The sequence below is a fragment of the Canis aureus genome, chromosome 2, assembly GCF_053574225.1.
Source record: "Canis aureus isolate CA01 chromosome 2, VMU_Caureus_v.1.0, whole genome shotgun sequence".
Lineage (NCBI taxonomy): Eukaryota > Metazoa > Chordata > Mammalia > Carnivora > Canidae > Canis > Canis aureus.
In genome coordinates, this window is record NC_135612.1 from 64,362,506 (window position 1) to 64,378,682 (window position 16,177).

Below are 16,177 nucleotides of genomic sequence, written 5' to 3' on the forward strand. Positions count from 1 at the left end.
TGCCTCTCTGTCTGTGTCTCTCATGAATAAATAAAATCTTTAAAAAAAACCCACAAAAAACAAAAATCTAGTTTTTAAATACTATATCCCTGTGTTAAACTATGATTCACCAAAACCTATTGTTATTACTAAGCATTTATCTATGATAACTTTAGTAAGATTTCTCCCAAATTGTCATTCATAGTGTTTCATTTTTATCTAATCTTTTAAAACTCCTACACTGGGGGTAGGACATTTTTTGTAGTTATTCATGGAATTTGTTTTCCTAATTAGGATGTATAAGCAGAAGATTTTAGAGTCTGTTTTTTTTGGGTTTTTTTTGAATAAGTAAAATTTCAAAAATGTTTCCAAAAGTTGCTAGCTTTTTTCATTTTTTCCTTTAAAAATCCTATATTATTTACTGACACATCATTTACTAAAACAAAGATCATCTCAATACTGAAAAGATAAGAGGACATAATCTTAAAGTACAACCCTTAAATGGAATACATGTAGCTTCACTTAAAACATATGTGATAATCTTTCTTACTGTTCACTGGGGAAGCTTTCTAGAAGATCCTAATATTATAGTTGAATTGTATGCCTCCTTGAGAAAGATAAGTTGAAGTCCTAACCCCCAATACCTTAGAAAGTAACCTTAGAAATACTGTCATTACAAATATAATTAGTTAAATAAAGATGAGGTCCTTAATCCAATGTAATTGGATCCTTATAAGAGGACAGCCACAGGGAGACAGAGGCACAAGGGGAGAACACCATGTGAAGACAAAGATTAGAGAGATGCATTTACAAGCCAAACAACACCTGGGGTTATAGAAACTAGGAGAGAGACAGGAAGGAGACATATCTTCGAAGCTTCAGAGCACTCTGCACAGAAGCCAATATTGTCTATAACTAGCTTTTGGATTTCTAGCCTCCAGAATTCTGTGTGTGTGTAATATACTATAAATAGAATTTTTATATATTTATGTATAAATGCATGCACATATAGTATGCATCCCTAGGAAACAAATGTATTCAATAATTAGCAATATTTTGGGAGAATCTGGGTTATACTATATTGTGAAAATTCCATACAGAGTTTATATTTCTTTGACCCTTAGAAGATTTCTGAACAGAGATGTGGTCAGTCAGATTTGAGCTTTACCAAAATTATTTGGGCAGTGAAGTATAGATTAGATTACAAAATGAGGGGATCCCTGGGTGGCGCAGTGGTTTAGCGCCTGCCTTTGGCCCAGGGCGTGATCCTGGAGACCCGGGATCGAATCCCACGTTGGGCTCCCGGTGCATGGAGCCTGCTTCTCCCTCTGCCTGTGTCTCTGCCTCTCTCTCTCTCTCTCACTGTGTGCCTATCATAAATAAAAAATAAAAAAAAATTAAAAAAAAAAAAAAGATTACAAAATGAGGTACTTAAAAGTGGAGAGCGTGGTCAGAAGATGACTGCAAAAATTTGCATAGAAGGTGTCAACAACCCAGCCATGAAAAAGGTCCCTGAGAAGGAACAGATAGTCTCAAGATTAGAGAAATAATGGAGTTTTTTTTTAATAACAAAAATTTCATACTCATAATTGTCAGAATGTTTATTGAATAGGAAAGAAGTTTTAATATTGTTCAAAAGCCTTAAAATTGGTTCTGCCTTTAGAACTTAGAATCCCATTCATGGGAATCTCTCCCATGGTGGTCACAAAAGTGCATCTCTCAGGTCTCTGAATGCCAGGAGCATAATTGACTGACATCCCAGCTGCTGCTCTCTGAAATCCACCATTGCTGCCCAGCTGAGGCCACTGTTGCCATGGGCTGCTGCAGCCAATGGCTGAACTCAACAGGGATACGTAGGCAGGATGCTCCTGCAAGAAAATAAGGGACTCTTCTGATGGGTAACTTTGGTTTGACTACTCCCCATTAGACTTCTGCCATTTTCTTAAAAGTGCATGTCTGGTTAAGACTCTTCTACCCAACATTCCTCCCTTCCATTCTCTTTTGTAGGGGTTAGATCTGCATTATGATGCCAGCCTCTCCAGGTCCCTTCCCATTTTCCCTCAGGCACTTCCCCTAATAATTCTCTTGCATTTCTAATTCTGTCTTGTGTCTGCCTCTCAGAAAACCTGGCCTAAACTATCTCTAAAGGAGGTATTAAGAGATGGTGCTGGAAACTTCAAATGAATATTCATCACAGTTTTTTTCAAAAGAGCAAAAAAATTGGAAATTTCCTAAAAATCTAACAACAGGAACATGGTCATATCAGTTGTGGTATATGACCCCCTAAACTAGAATATCATGCAGTTATTTAAAACTATGTTTTTAAGATTAATGATAAGAGAGAATTGTTTCATTTATATATATATATATATATGTAAAATATTAAGTAAAACTGTATAAAAAGTTAAATGTAATTTTATCACAATCATATTTAAAAATAGTCTATGTATGCATAAACTAGGAAGAAATATGCCAAAATGTTGGTGATTATTTTCCTGGGTGATAAAATTTCCTCTTAAAAAAAAAAAGATTTTTTATTTATTCAGTTAAGACAGAGATACAGAGAGAGAAAGCTTGCACACAAGCAGGGGGACAGGTAGAAGGAGAAGTGGACTCCCACTGAGCTGGGAGCCCAACTCAGGCCTCCATCTTAGGACCTGACGATCCTAGGACCTGACGTGAACCAAAGGCAGGCACTTAACCATCTAAGCCACCCAGGCACCTGAGAATTTCGCTTGTCTTTTAATTTTTAAAAATTTTATAACAATTATTACTATAATTATAAATGGAAAACCACTTCACAAATAGACTGTTCCTTCAGTTTTACTTAAATATGACAAATAAAATATATAGTATATCTATTTTATTGCTTCTCTGTTTCTCTATTTTATTGCTTACATTTTCAAGTGCTCTCTCACTTAATTCCTTTTTGCAACTCTTGACTAGTTCTTGTGTAGCTCTCTCAGGGAAAGGGTGTTGGCATTTCAGAAGAAACAAGTCAATAAAAGAGTGTGGTATGGTGATCCCAAGAAGAAATGACCCGTAGAGTCATGTTCACTGTTATGGGAAGACTTCCTAGTTCTCAGGGACTGAAATGAATTACTCTGCACTCCCAATGTCCTCAGCTTTCATCCTGACCACTCAGCAATCTTCACTGCAAATCACATTCTAGGTACACACATTATCTTGTAAGTACCTCGAGGGCGTGCATTTTGTGTCACTCTCAATACTTAGTATCAGGTTCCAACCATCTGACTATGGTCTGGATCATCGAATTGAATTATCTATCACCAATAAAGCAACCTACATTTTTTCTTAACCAATGGTACCAAAAATAGTATTTAAATGAAAAGATATATTGTTTTCACATCACTTCTGTTATTTCATACCAGAATCTGTATGTGGATAGTCTTTGATGTGAATATGCTTTGTAATTCTTCAGGATTCTGGAGTTTCTAATCACTTAATGGTGATCTATTCTTCTATGATTTTGCATATTCCACTCTCTTGGTCTTGAATGCTATACAACTTTCTTTCTTTCTTTCTTTCTTTCTTTCTTTCTTTCTTTCTTTCTTTCTTTCTTTTTCTTTTTTTTCAACTTTCATGTTTACACCTGATGATGGACTACTGCTGTGCATGCCCAACTTTATGGTGTGGTGGGCCAGGTAAAACCCAGTTGATGCTGGGTAGCTCAGGTCAGAAGAGAAAACTTGGTGGCCTATGGTTAAGCCTTCAGTTTCTATTAAGGTCCCATAGCAGGTCAAGAGCTGTTTTGCAAAAGGAGAGTAGTTATTCACAGAAGATGGCAAGGCTTGGTTTAATATTCCTAAGGCCTGTGCTATGATTCACCTACAGGAATGCCAAAGGCTCCAAATTGCATTCCTGTCTGCCACTGCCATTCCAAGCACCATTGGATCTGCTGATTACATGCCCCAAATGACAGAGCAGCTTGCATGGTATCTCTAAAGGAGGATCTATTGTAAAGCTCTCTTTTGTTCGGAGACCTAGTCAAAACTATCAGCTTTTAGAGTTACTTGGTAAAAAAAAAAAAAAAAAAAAAAAAAGAGTTACTTGGTAAATGGGCCAGAGTAAGAGTAATAAAGAATATGTTGCCTCCCAAATCCAAAGATCCCGCTAAGTACTGTGCCTCTTTTTTTTTTTTTTTTTTTTAAAGGATTTTATTTATTTATTTGAGGAAGAGGGAGAAGCAGACTCCCAACTGAGCAGGGAGCCCAAGGTGGGGCTCTGAAGCCAAGACCCTGGGATTATGACCCAAACTGAAAACAGACACTTAACTGACTGAGCCACCCAGGCATCCCATTGTTCCTCTTTTTATAGCAGATGCAACAGTTTATCTTCACATGTCCTATACCATCGAACCCTTAGAAATCTAACTGTAATAGAAGGCCCCTGAATTTTTTGGATTTATTTCCCATCTTACATGAAAATGTTTTACCAATAAGTCTAACCTAGTTGTCACTTCTTATTCACTAGGACCAATCAGCATAATGTTATCAATATAATGGACCAATGTATGTGGTATAGAAGGGAAAGGTGATGGAGATCCCTATGAACTAAATTATGACACAGGAAAAAAAATTATGACACAGGGCTGGAGAGCTGATATACATCTGAGGTAGGACAGTGAAGGTGCCTTGCTGGCCATGTCACTTGACAGCAAACTGTTTCTGATGGTCTTTATTGATTGGTATAGAGAAAAAAACCATTTGCCAGATCAATAGTGCATAATTACCAGGCGATGTGTTAATTTGCTCAAGCAATGCAACTATATCTAATACAGCAGCTGCAATTGGAGTCACCACCTGATTAAGCTTACAATAATCCACTGTCATTCTCCAAGATCCATCTGTCTTCTGCACAGGCCAAATATGCAAGTTGAATGGGGATGCACCATTGAAGGCAGATGCACCATCCCTGCATCTTTCAAGTCCTTGATGGTGGCACCAATCTCTACACTCCCTCTAGGAATGCAGTTTTGCTTTTGTTTTTACTACTTTCCTAGATAGAGGCGGTTCTAGTGACTTCCACTTTACCTGTTCCACCACAATAGTCCTCACTCCACAGGTGAGGGAACCAATGTGGGGATTCAACCCGTTACTGAGTATGTCTGTTCCAGTTATGCATCAGAACTGGGGAACTAATCACAGAATGGCCCAGATGCCCAGTGGCCCACCATGAGAGGGACCCAAGCTAAACCTCCATTGATCACCTGTACTCCATAAACCCCTGCTCTGACTGGTCAACCATGGTGATGTTTTGGGTCTCCTGGAATCAGTGTCAATTCAGAGCCAGGGGCCAGTAGTCCCCAAAAAGTCTGATTATTTTCTTTTCCCCAATGCACAGATAGATACAGACAGAAGGCCATTGTTTCCTTTGGGAGGAGGTTGAGAGAAAGATAAATGGTGTAAAATTTTGACAGGGTACTGTGATCCTTCTTCAAAGGGACCCAGCCTTCCTCTCATTCAAGGGCAACATTGGTGAGTAGGTCTTCAATGACAAATCCACTCCCGATCTCTTTACGCCTTTGAATCCCTCCATCTACAATGAAACAAGCAGGTCCAGCATTTTCAGCTTCTTCACTGTGGATTCCTTTTTGCTCCGTGTTTCACTAAGAAACCAAAATCTCTTTTGTTCCGGGACCTAGAGCCCTTTCTAACTCCTCAAGCAGCAGCCTTAAATGAAGAATCTCTTCTTAGTGAGCCCAGTTTGTTCTGATCCAATTTTCTGTTCCTTCCATCACTATCCCATACCCTTAATATCTATTCTTACACATGTTCCTCAGATTTCTGCCAGCATAAATTGGAAAACTTGAGCAATTCTTTTGCAGTTGAGTGTGTGTCCTCATCAGTCATGCTTTGTACCTCACTTTAAGGGCCTTCTGGGACCTGAGTCTAGTTATAGGTCTAGAAACAAAGAGGGGTAGTGAGTGGGTTGGTTTTAAGGAGAATCGGTGTTGTGCATAATAACTGACTCAAGGGAGGCCATTCCTATTTCCTTGGATGACACATATTAATCCCCCAGAACAAGGGAAAAGCAGCTCACATTGGGAGTGGAGATACCTATTTCACTAATAAAGAAGATTTATCCAGAATTTAGGGGCTCAATGTCCCCAGCCTCATCTGAGTCCTAGATATCTTTATTCCAACTTCCAGGATTCCATTCATCCCCAGTCAATGTCCTCACTTCAAAACAAACACACTACAAGCTGGGGCATTCACCCACGATACAACTCAACAGGTCACAGGATAAGATCCCAACTTTGGTTTGCAGCAGTCCCAGCCCTGTGGCTATAGAAAATCAAGAACACCCACAGAAGCTTTCAGGTCATTTATTCAGTGCTAGAGCTAAGAATTTGAATCTCTTAGCTCTTCCTTTTTTTCCCCCACTTTGATCAGTGACATTAGGAGCAACCAATCAACCCTATTGTTAGTTTGACAGAAATGTTTAATAGTATCATATACACAGTCATTTAGATCATTGCTTCTTATAAGTGGGTTATTAGGAGTATTCACTGATAATATTGTGTGTATCTCCATTGCAAAGTCATGCCTTGGATTGTCAGTGCTCTCTTTACTATCATAAATAGAGTCATTAACATATTTAAATCTAATCAGAGAACCTATTCTGGAAACCATAATTCAGGAACTTATCCTTAAAACTCTTCCTCTAGAACCACTCTCAGTTCCAAAATCTATGTTAGTCCCATTCTCCAGAGAAATAGAACCAGTAGGATATTTATTTCTATCTCTCTGTCTCTAACTCTATATGAAACTTATTAAAAGGAATTGACTCACATGATTACAGAGCTGACAAGTCCTGAGATCTATGGATCATTCAGCAAGCTCAAGACCCAGAAAGCCATTGTTTTAGTTCCAGTCTGAAGCCTGACTTGAGATCTAGAAAGAGCCAATTCAGATCCAATTCAAAGGCAGGAAAAATTCTTCTTTAACTTGTGGGAGGGTCAAGTTTTTTCTTTTTAGACCTTCAACTGATTAGATGAGGCCCATCCACACTGGGGAGGGCAATTTACTCTATTCAAGTGTTAATCTCATCCAGAAACACCTTCACAGACATAACCAGAATAATACCTGACCAAATATCTGAGCATACTGCTGCTCAATCAAGTTGATACATGAAATTAACCATCACAGTCCCCAACTCTTGCCTAGTATCTGATACGTCATGATGCCAACAGATGTTTATTCAATTGAACTGAGCATACAGGGCATTGTGTGTATAAAATATTGATCCATTTTGAAATTAGGCTGTAACTAATAAGACATCTCACAACATATATGTTTTGAAATATTTGGTACTATCAGTAAACGCATCCAGACTTCGCTTGTCACGATGTGCTAAGTACAAGAGATCATGTGGGTGCTAGTTTCTATTCAGAGGTCTCAGGGCCTCTTGGTCCAGTTAATGAGTCAGAGAAAAGTTGAAATGTGGATTGGGGAGTTGGGGAAGGCTCCTTAAGAAAGTGACATTTCCATCCATGCCTGAAGAATGACTATTGGGCCATTGTTTTTCTGCAATTGTGAGAAATCGGAAACGAGCTAGGGATCTGTCAACTCCAAAACTATACATCACACAATGGATGCTCTTCTACCAGTTCCTAGTGGGGGTATGACAGCTGAGGGGCCTCACAGAGATGAGTTGCTGGGTCTTCTCATAGTGTATGCATGGAGAAAACCAGGTGTGTTTCACATTTTTCTTCATACTGTGAAGTATTATGTAAAACTTCTTTCACAGGTATGAATCATGCTGGTGGACTAGATCCATCTAAGTCATTTATAGGGCAGTTTGGCAAAGTGCACAACTAAAGGTTTACCAAGCACATAACCTTTGCCTTAAAATGAGTTTACTTTTAGAATTCTGTTGTGATAAATGTGGATGTACCAAAAGATATAGATCGCCACACAAAAAAGGGTAACCGTGTGAGGTGATGGATGTGTTAATTAGCTTGATTGTGGGAAACATTTCACAGCATGTATATATATCAAATCATCACATCGTACACCCTAAGTAGATATGATTTTTATTGGTCAATTATCCTAAATAAATCTGGGGAAAAGGATAGGATAATATTCATTCAAGAATTGTTGTATTAGAAAAAAAAAGAATGGTATTAGAGAAAAATTGGAAATCATGCAAATATCAACTCTAGGGGACAGTTCAATCAGTTACGGTCGATTCATGGAAGGAAATCCTCCACAGGTCTTAAAAACGATGTGCAGAGAACATGGTAATGACAATCCACTTGGGAAATAAGCAGATAAAAGCAAAAAGTGGACTGATAAAGCAGTGGGTAAATGATAAGTCCTTAGCAAATGGTAGGAACACTAAGTGCAGTTTTCAGGAACATGGGAGTTTCTTTAAGTTACCTTAGCTATTAAATACTTCAAAGCCTATGGCAAATGACAGGGGGAACCTGGCCAGTTCTAGAAAATGTACCATTATGTGCAGTTATTTTCCAAAATAAATTGTTTGATCTTGGATTAGGATAGGGCTTTTATGAAAGAAACACACACACGCACATCCGATGTCAGTTTCAATAATAGAAGGACTCAGAAGTCAATTCCAAGCAGGCACAGGCGTCTGGGCTCCTTTGTTCGCGAATGATTGTCCAGGTCCGAGTTGCGCCATCGAAGTTCATCCTTGGCAGGCTTAGGAGACTGTGCAGCCCCGCAGTCTTTCCTCCAGCTTTCAGCCTGTCTGCTGGAGTCCTGAGGTCTGCAGCCTATCTGCACTGTGAAGCTCTGTGAAGCTCCCAGGGAAGGAGAGGGAGGCAGGGGACTGAAATCCAGATGAGTGAAGCTAGTTCCAGCAGGTTTGGGTGGGGGGAGGACAGCCCTGAAAGTAAGGTGGGGTGAAACAGAGCAGGAGAAAAAAGTGAGATCTCAGATCATAGCTTTCAGTATGTTAGAAAATAAAAAATTGTGTAACAGTGAGAGATTTAGCTAGCACAGGCTACCATTTATCCATTTGTGAAATATTTACCATCCATTTTATTTTGTACAAACACAGCTTGGTGGTGTGATACAGGTGCACATGTGTTTGTGATTTGGGGAGAGGGTGCCATATAAAGATTAGTAAGATACAGAACTGGCCTTCAGGGATCTTACCCATAATTTCAGAACGAGGACCATATTCTGTGTATGGTAGCTCCTTCATGCAGAGAAGGAAAGATATCTAACTCAGCAGGGGCATGGTGAAAGATAATTTTATGTAAAGCACCAAAGTCTACATTTGCATGGCAATTAGTAGGCAATCAGTAAACGATGCTATTATTATTATTGTTATTACTCTTATTAGTACAAGAAGAGACAACACACAGGGTCTCTTTGCACTGCCTTCCAGCTCACATTGTTTTGAGCTAAGCAGGCATCTTCTTTTTCTTTTTCTTTTTCTTTTTTTTTTTTTGCAGGCATCTTTGTGCTTGGATATCAGTAGCTACTATCAGTTGCCTACCAGACCCATTTTCCGTCTATTAAAGTTCCGGGGCTACTGTACCACACACTGGGTGACTTAAATGATCAGAACTGCATTCTTTGAGAGTTCTAGAGGACAGGGTCATGCTCCCTCTGAAGGCTCTAGCAAAGAATCCTTTCTTGCTTCTTAGCTTCTGGTGGTTTCTGGCAGAATCCTTGGTGCTCCTTGGCCTAGAATGGCATCACTGCAGTTTCTGCCTCCCTCTTCACATGGCTGCCTTCCCTCTCTGCGTCTCTGTGTCTCCAGCCTAATCCAATAAGATCTCATTTTAACTTGACTATATCCATGAAGACTTCATTTACAAATAAGGTCACATTTACAGGTTTTGAGGATTAGGACTTGTTAGGGTTATACATTTTGGGTGGACATAGTTTAACCCAATATTCCTCCCTTCTGCTAAGGACCCAGCCATTCAGTCAGGCCCCCAGGTTTAGAAGGATGAACTCTGGCTCAGGCTGGAAAGGAACAGGTGACCTAAGACTGACCACTCTTTTGGCCACAACGATTGGTTTAGATGTGGGTATTTATGTCCAAACCAGGCAGTGAGAGTGAACACTGACGTTTTTATTGGTACTCTCATGGAGGAAACTTCTCTCTTGGCTAGGCTAATTTGGACAGATAAAGGCTCAGTCCTGCCTGTGGTCACATGTGGACAAAGCCTGTCTGTCATTGAATGAGGAAAGCTTGTGTAGTTTAATGTGGGCCCCTGGATCCTATTGTAACTGAACTCAGATCTTTCAACTTTTTTCAATGACGTAAGCCAATAAATTCACGTTTTTTTTTTCTTCTTTGCTTATGGCATTGAGAGTAAGTTTTCTTTTACTTGTAAACAAAAGAGTCACAAATGATACCTTGTATCCTCTCATTTATATTTTTGTTTCTTCATGACAATACGTGTTGCATGTCTATGTGGCCATATACTAGGAAAGGTCCGTTCTCTGTTCTTGAGCATCTCATGACCTAGTGTGGAGATAGACAAAGGTTGTGGACCATATTGGTTGGCAGCATCAACAGAGAGAAGTCGGACTGCCTGGGTCCAGCTCCCATCCCACCAATTACCAGCTGGGTAACCTGGGGCAAATTATGAAGCCTCTGTGTGCTTATGCTTCCTCATCTGTAAAATAGGAACAACAATAGTCTTTATCTAATGGGATTGTTGTAAGGATTAAATGAGTTAATCTTTACAAAGTGCTTAGAACAATGCCTGACATTTCATAACAGCTATATCAGAGATTAGTTATTGTTATTAAGTGTTCTTCCTTGATTCCCATAATGGCCCTATGACGTTAGGATTATTACCTCCATTTTACAAATAAAGAAACTAAAACTAACTTCAGTCCTACAGAAATTGTGTGGAATTCAGTTCACCCAATGGGAAAGTGACAAAACTAGATCCAGAGTGCAGTGTCTTTGACACTTGGCCACATGGTCTCTTGTGGGTTGGAAACCGATTACAGACATCTCAATAGCAGCTCTGAGATCTCTTGGACATTGAACTATTCATGACAACAAAGGCCCTGATAGATAACTTGATCCTGGGAAGGGGGTCTCTGAAGTCATAAAATTTGCCCATTGTTTTACTCAGTACTTAGCATGATACCTGACTTGTAATAAGTACTTAATACATAGTTTCTGGATGAATAAATGAATGAATGAGTAAGAGCTTTCATGCATCCTTATTAAATGGAGAGCCTGGCCTGGAATTAGGGAATGCAAATTGCTAGGATGGCTCTCTTGGGATTCATTCTGATAACTTTTCATCCATTTATTTTACAAAAATATACTGAACACCCACATGTGCCAGGCAGCGCATTAAATTCTGAGTGTGAATGGGTGGATAAAACTAACACATCATGCACACTCATAGAATTTACAAGCTCATAGTGAACAGGCAACATACAAGCAAATAGCAAATGCAGACCTGATTACAAATAGTGATCAGTGGTAAAGACTGAACCAACAGAATTCAGAGTTAGAAAGCAAGGGATCAGGGATGGGTTTTTAGATTGTTTGGCTATGGATGACCACTTCAGAGAGGTGACATCTTGAGCTGAGACTGAAGGCTAAGGAGGACATAGTCATGCTGAGGACAAAGAGAGAAGGGTTTCTAGAATCTAGAGGAATGAGTTTGATGTGTACTGGGAATGAAGTGGTAAGAGAGTCATGAGAAGAAATCAAGGTATGGATGTGGCTGGAAGGGTAGGGCCAGATCGTACAGAGTCTGAAGGGGGAGGGTCCAGCACACAGTAAGCCCTCAGCGAATACTTCTGGAGTGATGAAATAAATGTTGGATGGTCCAGGCTGTGGGCTGGATTTTACAGTTAATACTTGAGAAGTGAGTTGTTTTCAGTGGCTACTGCCTTCCTTAGTCATTACAATTACTTATTAGATTTGGTTTAGTCAAGAGGACATTAGAGAATGACAGTGAACACCACAAGAAAGGAAACCCAATATGTCTTCAAAACTGCAGGGTGGAGACAGATTTTCAAGCTCTTGGCACAGTCAGCAATGCCCTCCTCAACCACAGACTAACTCCATTTATAAGTTTTAAATGCCTGAGCCATGATGACTGGTACCAATGAGAAGATGGCCTTTAGGGATCCCACAAAGTCATCAGTCATTTTAATTCTAGGTGAGAGCCAAGAGCAACAAGAGCCTCTATTCTGGGTCTTCTGTCCGAGATGTTTCAGAGAGAAGTTTCTGAGCAAATGTATGTTAGGGATGCCTTTGAGTGAAACCAAGTTCCCAAAGCAGAGTTTAATCCTTGGGTCTAAGTCCGATCTATTGTCCTCATGTCTGCAAGTCATCTTGCTCAAACAAAGCACTTATCTTGTCGTTTTCTGACTCCCTGGTGCCCATGCAATAAACTGTACTTTCCTTAAAATGGTATTTCAGTCTTCCAGAATTGAGCTTCAACAGCTTCTTACTGTTTACTTTCTCAAAGTTTCTTGACTTTGCTTGATTTCAAACAGGTTCACTTCCATGGTGTCTCCTCGGCTTGGCAGGACCTTTCTCAGACTTTCATGTCTATCTCTCTGACAAATCTGTTGAGTTAAACACAAATGCCATCTCTCCTCTGAGAAGCCTTCCTTGGTTTAAGTATTTTGAATGAATCCCTCCTTCCTTGGAGGCTCTTTGTAGATTAGCATTTCATTTATAAGTTTGAAGATGTCTACCATATTATGCCTTAGGAAAGGCATGCCTTAGGTTTTTTTTCTTTCATACCTCTACTGTTAATTCCTTCTTCCTTATCCCAACCTGTCTATTAAGTTTCACAGTGTCGCTTTTACATTTATTTCTGAGATTGGGGAATCCCTGTCACCTCCTCTTATAATAACAGTATTGTGAACACTTACTAAATGCCAAACGTTCTTCCAGTCAATTGACATGTAATAACTTACTTAATTCTCAAAAGAACCAGAGGATTGTTATTTGCCTCATTTTACAGAATAGAAAACTGTGCCACAGAGAGGTTAAGGGCCCAAGGTCACACAGCTATATATGCAGAATTCAAGATTCAAGCCAAGTCAATGAGGCTCCAAAGTTCATCCCCTAAAAGATTATTCAAGGCTGCTTCTCTAACATAAAGACACTGGAGTTGGGGATTGGTTCTGTGTTTATTGTTCTTGTAGCTATATGCTCGGCACCTGGCACAGTACTTAGTACAGTGTAAGAGTTGAATATATACTTGTCATCAAAGAAGGAAGCACACATTCATATATCTCTAAGTCACCTGAAAACAGAGATCATATCTATAGAAATCACTTCTATATCTTTGGTTGTCTTTATCCCCCTGCCACATCTCAGGTGTATTTTGCACATGTATGTTAGCTGGATACTTTTTTTTTTTTTTTTTTTTTTTTTTTTTTTTAATAATTTTATTTATTTATGATAGTCACAGAGACAGACAGAGACAGAGAAGCAGAGACATAGGCAGAGGGAGAAGCAGGCTCCATGCACCGGGAGCCCGACGTGGGATTCGATCCCGGGTCTCCAGGATCGCACCCTGGGCCAAAGGCAGGCGCTAAACCGCTGCGCCACCCAGGGATCCCGTTAGCTGGATACTTATAGGATGAAGGGGCAGAAAGAAATAGGGCACAGCAATAGGAAGGAGAGCCAAGAGGGGAACTGAAGAATGGTAAGAAAACTAGCCTTCTGAAGCAAACAGAGCTTGTAGAGAATTGGAGAGAGTGCAATTGAATAGATTTTAAAAAGGACAATGATTTTAATACCTGAAGGGATCAGTCAGGTAAATGGAAATTAGGGACATCGGCTGGAGAGGGCCATGGAGTGAGGAGGCACAAGTGCTAATTGTCAGGTCCCACTGCATGCCGCCGTGCAGGCGGGGATGCAGCCGAAGGTTGCCAGAGCTTATGATTTTTCAAGACAAGATGAAAATCTGGATTTTATTTATTTATTTATTTATTTATTTATTTATTTATTTATTTATTTAGATTTTATTTACTTATTCATGAGAGACACAGAGAGAGGCAGAGACACAAGCAGGCTCCATGCACGGAGCCCGACATGGGACTCAATCCCGGGTCTCTAGGATTATGCCCTAGGCTGAAGGCAGCGCTAAATCGCTGAGCCACCGGGCTGCCTGAAAATCTGGATTTCATATGAACTTCTTTATTTTTGGAAACTGTTGGCAAGTATTTCAAATTAAAGGAAAAATAAACATTCTGTGGGTTAAGCCTAGTGTGACTATAGCAAGATGAGGTCCCAAGTGTAAAGGTCATGCCAACTTTAAGTCACCTCGAAAGTCTGTGTGAGGACTTTTGGAGCCTATTTAACACTCACCATACAAAATTATATGTAAACTCATGGCTCAGTCTTTGGGGGAAATAGAACTGTGACACCAGGGGTTAGGCTTGTACATTCTTCTATGGTATACAAACATTGCTTATTGAATTTCCCTATGGTTTCCCAAAGGAATTGATTTGCAGCCTTAAAATGAGCGTGTCATTTCTCTCACTTATCATCCTCAGCCCTGGGCCAGAATAAAATGAGTCATAGTTGGTCCCTCAAGAAATAGGGAAGTGACAAAACCAACCAGGTGACCTAATTGTGCAAAGCGTTAAAGACCTAACTGTGCAATTTTAGGAGTATGTTCTGGAAGATTTGGGACAGTAAGAAAAGTGGGAGTAACTTGGCAAGGCTTCAGGGAGAATGGGTAGAAATGGGGGCAGGGGACAATGAATGCCTGAAATTAAGAAGGACAAAGAATAAAATCCAGGTAATGGGACACACTTCATCCTCTTGTCTTCTCTTCCATTTAATTAGGTGTGTATGGTTTGAGCACCTACTGTGGGCTTGGTACCATGCTGGCCACTGGGGTCGAAGAACAGAGATGCCGCAATGATGAAGATGGACCTGGGCTTCCAGCAGCAAAATGCATTAGAATCTTGTCCCTATCACTTATTAGTTGTATGCCCTTGAAGAAGTTTCATAGCATCTTGAAGCACCAGGTTCTATATCTGTAAAATGGGGAGAGTGGTTGAATCAATCACATAGGTTTATGGTGAGATCAGTAAAGAATATTTGTGTAAACCACTCAGCACAGTGCCTCCCACATAGGGCAGCAGCAGTTAGCACATTTACATGTAAATTCTCCAATGGAAGAATACAGAAGATATAGTGCTGACCCAAATGGGGACATTATTTTCCATCTCTTGCTTTTATTTGCAGCAGTACCTATGCACCTCTTCTCCCTGGATTTGCTTTCTGCAGTTTCAATTACGAGCCGTCAGCTGTGAGCCAGAAGCAGATGCTCCTCCTCCTGACGAATGGTCAGCACATCATGGTAGGCCAGCACTACGTCACAATGCCTATGTCATTCGCCTACTTTCCTCTCATCATACAGAGGCTTTATCATCTCACATCATCACAAGAGGTGTGAGTACAGTACAGTAAGATATTTTGAGAGGAGACCATAGTCACATGACTTTTATTACAGTATATTGTTATAATCGTTCTATTTTATTATTATTGTTGTTCATCTCTTACTGTGCCTAATTTATGAATTAAACTTTATCAGAGATATGTACATGTAGGAAAAAACATAGCATATATATATATATGTTTGGTACTACCGGCAGTTTCAGGCATCCCCTGGGGGGTCTTAGAACGTACCCCCTCGGATGAGGGGGAACTACTGTATTCCCTTCATAGCAGACACTACAATTTTTAAAAAAGATTTTATTTATTTATTCATGAGAGACACACAGAGAGAGGCAGACATAGGAAGAAGCAGGCTCCCTATGTGGAGCCTAATGTGGAACTCGATCCCAGGCCCCTGGGACCACGACCTGAGCCAAAAGCAGATGCTCAACCATTGAGCCACCCAGGTGCCCCAGCACACACTACCATTTGAAATTATGTTTCCAGAGTCTTTTTAGTTCTCCTATGTGGTCTCCCCTCTTACTGTCAGTGACTTGCAAGGGGCAGAAAGGCAGGGAGCCTGTCTACTATCCACCTTCGCCTCCCAATGTTCCCTAGCACCCAAGCATATATTAGGTTACCAATAAACATGACATATATATATATATATATATATATATATATATATATATATATATTTTAAAGATTTTATTTATTTATTTATTTATTTATTTATTTATTTATTTATTCATGAGAGACACACAGAGAGAGGCAGAGACATAGAGGGAGAAGCAGGCTCCCT

The 16,177-nt window shown here is 39.9% G+C and overlaps 1 long non-coding RNA gene across 1 annotated transcript; it reads right to left on the bottom strand.

The window, feature by feature from the left end:
* Positions 1 to 8,512: 8,512 nt before the first annotated feature.
* LOC144290846 (uncharacterized) lies at positions 8,513 to 15,277 on the bottom strand. The gene is made up of 3 exons (XR_013358359.1): positions 15,190 to 15,277; positions 14,802 to 14,972; positions 8,513 to 8,853 (listed from the first exon to the last, which is right to left on the bottom strand). It is a non-coding gene; the product is annotated as an uncharacterized LOC144290846 (long non-coding RNA).
* Positions 15,278 to 16,177: the final 900 nt, after the last annotated feature.